Source organism: Solanum dulcamara, chromosome 1 (genome assembly GCF_947179165.1).
Source record: "Solanum dulcamara chromosome 1, daSolDulc1.2, whole genome shotgun sequence".
Lineage (NCBI taxonomy): Eukaryota > Viridiplantae > Streptophyta > Magnoliopsida > Solanales > Solanaceae > Solanum > Solanum dulcamara.
In genome coordinates, this window is record NC_077237.1 from 60,043,099 (window position 1) to 60,052,045 (window position 8,947).

Sequence of the window (8,947 nt, forward strand, 5' to 3'; positions counted from 1 at the left end):
TTAGTCTGAATGGCAGTAATGTTAGAACTGGATGAGGACTGCAACCTCGCATTCACCCTCAGCTCAAAAAATTAATATGCGCTTAAATATGTCGCTCTCGATCAGCCAATTCAGCTTCATACTTTGCCTCCATGCACTCCTCTGATTTAGTAATGGCTTTTCAGACCTATGACTTTAGCTGCTGTATTAATTGACCTAATTGGGCCTCAGTATGTGCCTGCCACTGTATTAAGATGTGTAAAACTTCGACCGAGATGGTGACCAAGCCTGTAAGCTGTGGATGCGACATACTTGTAGATAGGACCACCGATGCGGTCGGGGAAGCCTCTAATGGCTCCATGGGTGGTGTCTTGTGGTTTGGAGTAGTTGCCGAGTCAACTTGCACAGTCGGCTGTTCAAACTCAGGTAGCTACAATTCTGGATAGGGGCACGCTGTTGTCCGACTGGTTTTGTATCATCTTTAATGAGCCCCGAGTATGTAGTCCTATTCACTCTAATCAGTAGGTTGACCCCTGCAATCAATGGAACTACGACATCTCGACATAGTGCAAACACAAGGCAAGGAAAATGTATTGTGGTGTTCCTCCAAATAGCTAGCTCATGGATCTCAGAAATGATGATCTTCACACAATTGACTTCATATCTAGCCATCAAGCTAGCCACAATCACAGCTCAATACAGAGTCAAATGGTTGTCTATATTTATCGGGCAGAGTTGGTGTCAGACAATGGCTAACTAAAACTTTGCTGCAAGTTCAGCGAGGCTTTCTTGATCGGGGTTGGGTGTGATAGCCAATTCACTACTATCCATGTTCAGCTATATATCCCTCTACCCATCTAAGTATCTCTCTAAGTTATATTGGGTCACAGTATTTCACTTTTAATTTTTGATCAAACTTGACCGTAGAGGCTATCGGTGAAAAGTTTAGGCCATAGCGGACCCATCGAACTATCTTCTATGATAAACTAATTGAGATTTCCCGGACCAACATGGTCAAAATTACCTGATGCTCCAGTTCCTTCGCTTTAGAAGGAGCCATTTGTTTGATCGTAGCCACGTATAAAACATAGAAATTACATACCATGTTGTTGTTGTAACTCCTGGGGTGCTCTGCCGTCCACTCTAGTTTGTGGCGATGAAACAAATCACGAATATCTAGGACTACCTCTAACCCGGTTATGATCACATACGGCTCTTTATTAATGGGTCTCTATAGATTTTGATGATCATTTTTCTCTTTCCCTAATCTGTAATAGTCAAGTAGCTCTGGAATGCACCACTGCTTTAGTTTTCATCCTATATGGATTGGTATAAAGGGACATTTGGTCATCGACTTTCCCTCGAGGGACACGGATCCTGAAGCAGATGGGGGTACTAAGCCTTCATCGCTCTCCTCCACCCCTACTAAATCCCCCTCTTTAGAATGAGAGGGTGTAAGTATTACAAATGATAAGGTAGGGAAGTGCCTACGCTTGATTCCGGCACTGGGATTTTATATTTGGACTTCCTCACCAGGGGTGTCTCCGAGTTATAAGAGGATTCCTCCTCGGATTCACTAAGTTCGGTGTCTGTTGGCAAATCCTTGAGGCGTTGTTTAGAGTTTTCCAAGGATTCCTTCTTTGAAGGCTTTTTCTTTCCACCACCCTTCTTCGGTATTTGTTTGGGAGGCATTGTTACCTATAGAGGAAGGGTTAGTACACAAACATTACAAGAAAAACAAGAAAAGGAAGAAGAAAATGTAACTGGGAATTTTAATGTTTTTGGGTCTATGAAGAGGTAACTATGGGTCGTAAATAATTCTACAACTCATAGAACCAACCCGTAGACTTAGACCTGCAGGTATGTAGTCTCTAAATCTTGTCTATGAGTGGACCTTATGACTCATAGAATATTCTACGGGTCGCAAGAATCATTCATAGACTCAGTTCTCTATTGAATTCTAGTCTTGACTTGTACCAGTCAATCCTATGACTCATAGATAAGTCTACGACCCATAAGATGTACCCGTACAAGTAAAGTGTCAAAACACTGAAGTACTGGAATTTGACTATTTAGTTTTGACGAGTCCAATTGACAAGCTGTAGAAAATTCTATGACTCATAATTGTACTCGTAACACTTGTTTGTTTGTGAACACTGATCTTGAGTTCGTTGCTTACGAGGGGTAACTACGACTCGTAGATTCTTCTATGACCCTTAGAAAACCCTCATTTGCACATAACTTCAAGATCAGTGATCATCTCTATATTAGCACAATAACACAAGTCAAAGGACTTCAAACTATTGATTTTAAATAACATTTTAAGCAAAGACCCAATTTCCCTATCCACAAATTAGTTCAATAAGTTAGGTGCACAAATAATTAAACTAGTAAAGCTCATTTTTGTGTGAAGGTGTTAACCATTGATTCTGGAGGTCTCTTTTTATGAGGGGTAACTACGACCCCATAGAATGATCTATGACTCGTAGGAAACTCTTGTTTGAAAAAGCTGCAAATTCAGTGATATCCTTACAAAAGGAGTTCATTCAACAAGTTCTTTATCCCTATTTTATGCAAACCATTGGTTTCAAATAACACTTTCATCAAAAACCCAGTACCCCCAATTCACACATCAGTTCAACAATTTGAATTTAAAATCGCAAAACCCTAACTTTGTACTAACTGATCCTATAGTCATCACTACACTATGGAATTAAGTAAAAAATGGTTTAAGTGTAAGAACATGGGCAGATCACTTACCCCAATTTAAGATTTGATCCTTTGAATTTTGGATTGGGACTTTTGACATAGTGAAGGGATTAGGAAACTGGGCCTCTTCACTGTGTTGAAGCTTCAATAGAAGGAACGGACTTTGAGTGTTTTTGGCAAGGGTAGGAATTTGAGAGGTTTTTTTGTGAAGGAGACTGTGAACAGTGGTCATATTATGTATTGAAAATAATAGAGGTGATTTTTAAACTTTGTCTCTTTTATTTAATTTAGCATGGGTCGGGTCGGGTGGTTAGCTTACTAAGTTCACAAAAATAGCTAGTTACGAGTCGTAATACATATTATGAGTCATAAACTAGCTTCGTAAATTGCCTTGACATTTAGATTTAATGAAAGAAAATATACCTGGAGTCCGCGTGTGTAGGCTACGGGTCGTAGAATGTTCTACGAGTCGTAAAGTACACTCGTAGACTTAAATCTGCATCATGTTTTGAATATGGAGTTTGACGAGTCATGTTTACAAGCTGTAGAAGTTTTATAGCCCGTAAAAATTAGTCCTTTTCAGTTCTAGTATTTTCAATTCGACATGGGCATGTACTCAACCTTTGGCCTATTATTTTATACTTTTTGTGACTCTAATTTGATACGAACCCTAACAAGGTCTATGCTATCCTAAAAACTAACAAGTAAGAATAAAAAGAGACAAAAATAAAATAGACTAAATGAATAACAAAGTAAATTGGGTTGCCTCCCAAGAAGCACTTGATTTAACGTCGTGACATGACGCATATATTCTTAGTTACTCAGACCTCACTAAGCTTCCATGCTTTCACAATTTTGATTTTATCTTTTGTGCTCATGTTTGCTTTGATTCTTTGACCATTAACTTTGAACTTCGTACCATTTTTTGTTTTTAGCTTGACTGCGCCATGTGCAAAAACTTGACTCACTTGGAGTGGTACTAACTATTTTGACTTGAGTTTGCCAGGAAATAAATACCTCCTTGAGTTGAAAAGAAGGACCAAGTCTCTGGGCGCAAATGTTCACTTTTCAATATTTTGGTCGTGATACTTTTTCATTCGCTCTTTGTACAAGGTTGCACTCTCGTATGCATTTAGACAAATCTTATCAAGCTCATTTATTTGATTCATCATTTGCTTTGATGCGGCATCCTGATCCATATTTAATTTCTTCACTTCCCACATAGCCTTGTGTTCCAACTCTATGGGTAGGTGATAAGATTTTCCAAAGACAAGTTGATAAGGCAATATACCTATGTGAGTCTTGAATGTAGTGCGGTAAGCCCATAGAGTGTCATTAAGCTTTCTTGACCAATACTTTCTATTTGCGCTCACCGTCTTAGAAAGTATCTACTTGATTTCACAATTGGAGACTTAAACTTGTCCACTACTTCGTGGATGATAAGGAGTAGCTATACTATGTCGAACCCCATACTTTTTCAAGTAATGCTTTAAACAATCGATTGCAAAAGTGGGAACCTCCATCACTGATTATAGCCCTTAGTTTACCAAATCTTGAGAAGATGTTTTGCTTGAGAAAGTCAGTGACACTCTTTGCTTCATTATTGGGAAGTGCAATGGCTTCTACCCATTTAGATATATAGTCAACTGCAATAAGGATGTACTTCATTCCACTTGAACTCACACAAGGACCCATGAAGTCAATTCCCCATACATCAAATAGCTCAATGACAAGGATAGTTATGAGTGGGAGTTCATGTTTCCTTGAGATTCCTCCTTCTCTTTGACAATGATTGCAAGCCTTGGCAAAATCATGAGCATCTTGATGAATTATTGGCCAGTAGTACCCATATTGTAGAATTTTGTAGGCTGTACGGATACCACTATGATGACCTCCAACAGGCGATGAATGGCATGCTTCCAAAATACTCATCATCTTGACTTTTGGTATGCAACGATGAATAAACCCATCGGCATTACTATGGAATAAGTATGGTTCTTCCCAAAAGAAATTCTTCACATTGGATATGAAATTGCGGCATTGGTGAACATTTAAGTCGGGTGGCGCTATATCACTTACCAAGTAATTTGCAACATCGGCAAACCATGGAATTAAGTCGTGCGATGCTTCCAATACTTGTTCATTCGGAAAGGTGTCATCTATCTCAACTACATCTTCCAACTTTAACATTGACTCTTCTTTAAGTCTAGAGAGATAGTATGCAACTTGATTTTCTGTCCCTTTTTGATCTTACACTTCGAAGTTAAACTCTTGTAACAATAATACCCAATGAATAAGTCTCAGCTTGGCATCCTTTTTAGCCATGAGATATCTCAATGCTGCATGGTCTGTGTGTACAATGACTTGGTGCCCAACAAGTAAGATCTAAATTTCTCGAAAGCGAATACAACAACAAGCAACTCTTGTTCGGTCATAGTATAGTTTCTTTGAGAAACATTAAGGGCTTTTCTAGCATAGTATATTGGATATAGAATCTTCTCATGCCTTTTTCCTAGTACTACGCCAAGTGCTATTCCACTTCTATCACACATGATCTCAAACAGTTGCTCCTAATTCGATGCAATCATGATTGGAGCCGAATCTAACCTTTTCTTCAACTCTTCGAACGCTTTTAGACAAGCCTCATCAAAAAAAAACTTTGTCTCCTTCTCCAGTTGTTTTCATAAAGGATGAGCTATTTTGAACAAGTGTTTGATGAAGTGGCGATTAAGTTCGGCGTGTCCCAAAAAGCTTTGAATACCTTTGACGGAGGTGTGAGGGGGAAACTTTGCAATTACCTCAATCTTTGCTAGATCTACCTCAATGCCTTTGATTGAAATATTGTGACCTAACACTATGCCCTCTTTCACCATAAAGTGATACTTCTCCTAATTGAATAAAAGGTTGCACTCTTCACACCTTTTTAGTACATCTTGGAGATAAGCCACACAATCATCAAATGAGTCACCAACTACTAAAAAATCATCTTTGAAAACTTCAATTGTATTTTCTACCATGTCTGGAAAGATAGACATCATGCAATATTAGAAGGTTGTCGGTGAATTACATAATCTGAATGGTATCCTTTTAAAAGCGAATGTCCATATGGATATGTGAAAGTGGTTTTCTCTTGGTCTTCAGGTGCTATAGAGATTTGATTGTAGTCCAAATATCCATCAAAATAATAGTACCATCCTTTGCTAATGAGACGGCCGAGCATCTGACAGTCCATGAGTTTAGCTTATGATAATCCATGCACACTCTCCAACAGGTGACAGGATTCATTAGAATGAGTTCATTCTTTTCATTTGGTACCACAGTAATACTACCCTTTTTTGATAGATATTAGATAGAACTTACCTAATTACTATCCGCGATTGAATAAACTACTCCAACATCTAACCACTTGATGATCTCCTTTTTGTCTACCTCTTACATAGGTGGGTTGAGATGACATAGGTGTTCAATGATTGGTTTAAAATCCAATATGAGTTGGATTTTGTGAGTTCATATGAGCGGTGGTATGCTTATGATGTTAACTATGGATCATCCTATTGCTCTTTTGAAATGCCTCAAGAAGAATATAAGAGCTTTCACTTGCTTTTGGTGATGATCAGTAGATATTATGACTGGCAACGTGTTGTTGGGTCCCAAGAATGCATATTACAAGTGAGATGACAACACTTTGAGTTCCAAAGTTGGACCTTCCTCGATGGATGGTTTCGTGGGCAGAGTTGCTCTATTCTTCAAGTCTAAGTCAAGTCTCTTTAGTGCGTAATTGAAAGTCCCAAGTCCATTTAATGCACAAACTATGTCATCATACTCTCCTATATGATCTTTATCAAATTTCATGATGATAACAGCTAGAGCTTCAACACCCAACCTCTCTTCAATAGGTATTTTTGGTTGCAAATCGTCGACAACATCAATCACAAAAACAACTCATAGATCATTGTGATGCTTCATTGCTCGACATACATCAAATATCACCTCTTAATTATTTAGTCAATACTTTAGTTGGCCTATTTCCATGTCTACCAAAGCACGTCCGGTTGCTAAGAATAGTCTACCTAGAATGATAGGAATATCAATGTTTACTTCGCAGTCAAGAATGATAAAGTCAGCAGGAAATATGAATGATTTGACCTTTACTAGAACATCATAAATAATTCCCATGGGCTTCTTCATAGTATGATCTGCCATCAAGAGCTGCATTGATGTCGATTTGGGGGCTCCTAAGCCCAATTATCGAAATACTGCTAGCGGCATCAAGTTAATGCTAGCACCTAAGTTGCACAATGCTTTTGCAAAGTTGAATACCCCAATGGTACATGGTATGGTCAATGCGCCTGGTTCTTGTTTCTTTTGTATAAGAGAGCGAGTGGCGATTGCGCTATAATATTGTAAGTTATCGGCATATTCAAAGCTTACCGTTCTCTTCTTCATGACAAGATCCTTCATAAACTTGGCATATCCCAACATTTTTTCGAGTGCCTCTATCAAAGGAACATTCACCGAAAGTTATTTCAACATGAAGATAAACTTAAGGAACTTTCCATATTCGTCCTTCTTCTTCAATCTTTGCGGAAAACTAGGGGGAGGTCTAGGCATTGAAATTGGAGTTGGAGCAGCGTCTTTTGTATTGCCTGCTTTCTCATAATGCTTTGCATCTCCTTATTCAGGTTGTTTTGTGCTTAGTTCTTCAGCTACTATTTCTTCCTCGATTTTGCCTTCTGTTTCATCCTTACTAACAACCACATCGTGTGCATCATTCTCAAGTTCTGGCATAGATGGATCCACTGTTTAAATGCCACTTTAGGTTGTCACTGCTATGCATTGCCTGTTATTCTTTAGATTTTGAATTGTATTACTTGGGAGAGTTCCTTCATGGTGTGGATTCAAAGATGACGAAATCTGCCCTAATTGTTACTAAATAAGCTTTATGGATGTAAAATGTGACTAAATTTTTTGATTCATTCCAGAAAGATCATTGTGTGTCTCCTTAAGATCATCCTCTATAGTGTTATACTTTTTCATCATCTTTGCTATCATGTCTTCGTTTCTTGCAAATCTGTATCCCCCATCTCTATTTCTAGGAGGGATATATACACCACTATTGTTGTTATCTCTCTTTCTCTAATCACATTCTCTGTCTTGCCCGCTGTTGCAATTATTATATCCATTTTGATTGTAATTGTTATCACGATTAGAGTTTCCATCACGATTGTAGTTGTTGTTGTGGTTGTAATGGACCTGAAGTTTTTATAGTTTTGACCTTGATTTCCTTGACCTTGGCACCAAGAATCTTGGTTGGATACTTGGGCGTTAGTTCAGAAACCTCCCACTTGATCATTCACATTGTAAGCATCTTCCTCATATCCACAATCGTCATAACTTAGGGTACTACCTTGATGGTCGATTGCATTGATTTTGTCTTATCCCATGCTTTTGAATTTCAGCTTGAGTTTAGTTTTTAATTGAGTGAGCTCTTATAGTATCTCTTCATTTTGTATGTTGGGACCTTGATTTGTGCAAATGAAAAAAGATCTTTTTGAAGTTTCTATATCCCTAGTGCTCCAAGCTTGGTTTGTCTTTGTAACATGGTCAAGTCTCTCTACGGCCTCTTGGAAGGTGTTGGCCAAAAAAGCTCCGCTAGTGATGGTGTCTGCGACAGCTTTTCCATTATTATCAAGTGCGCGATAGAATAGCTCAAGAAGTGACTCATCTTCTATTCTATGATTTGGCACGATTTGTGAATACTTTACAAATCTCTCCCAAGCTCCACAACTTGACTCTCTAGGCAACTATTGGAAATTGTTGATTTTGTCTGTTAGTTTCATCTTCATTAGTTTCATCTTCTTAGACAATGGGAAATACTTCTCCATGAATGCCTTGTGTAATTCATCCCAAGTTGTGATGGAGTTGTATGAAAGTTCGGATAGCCAAATTGAAGCCTCACCAGTAAGTGATAGTGGAAAAATGCATAGTCTAATGACATCCATATTTATGCCTGGGTCGCCAACACTGCTTTGGAAAACGTATGCCACATTCTAGAGATGAATGTCTGGATCTTCGGACAACAATATAGCAAACAACCCTCTACTATAAAATATTTGAATCAACCCACTTATGATGCTAAACTTACTTCCCGGCGACAATAAAGGTAACAAAATAGCACTCGTAGTTCCAATGGTGTTAGGATTGACCCCATAGTTGTTACATATGCCGAGTTCAGGGCGTTGTCTGGGTGAATGACATT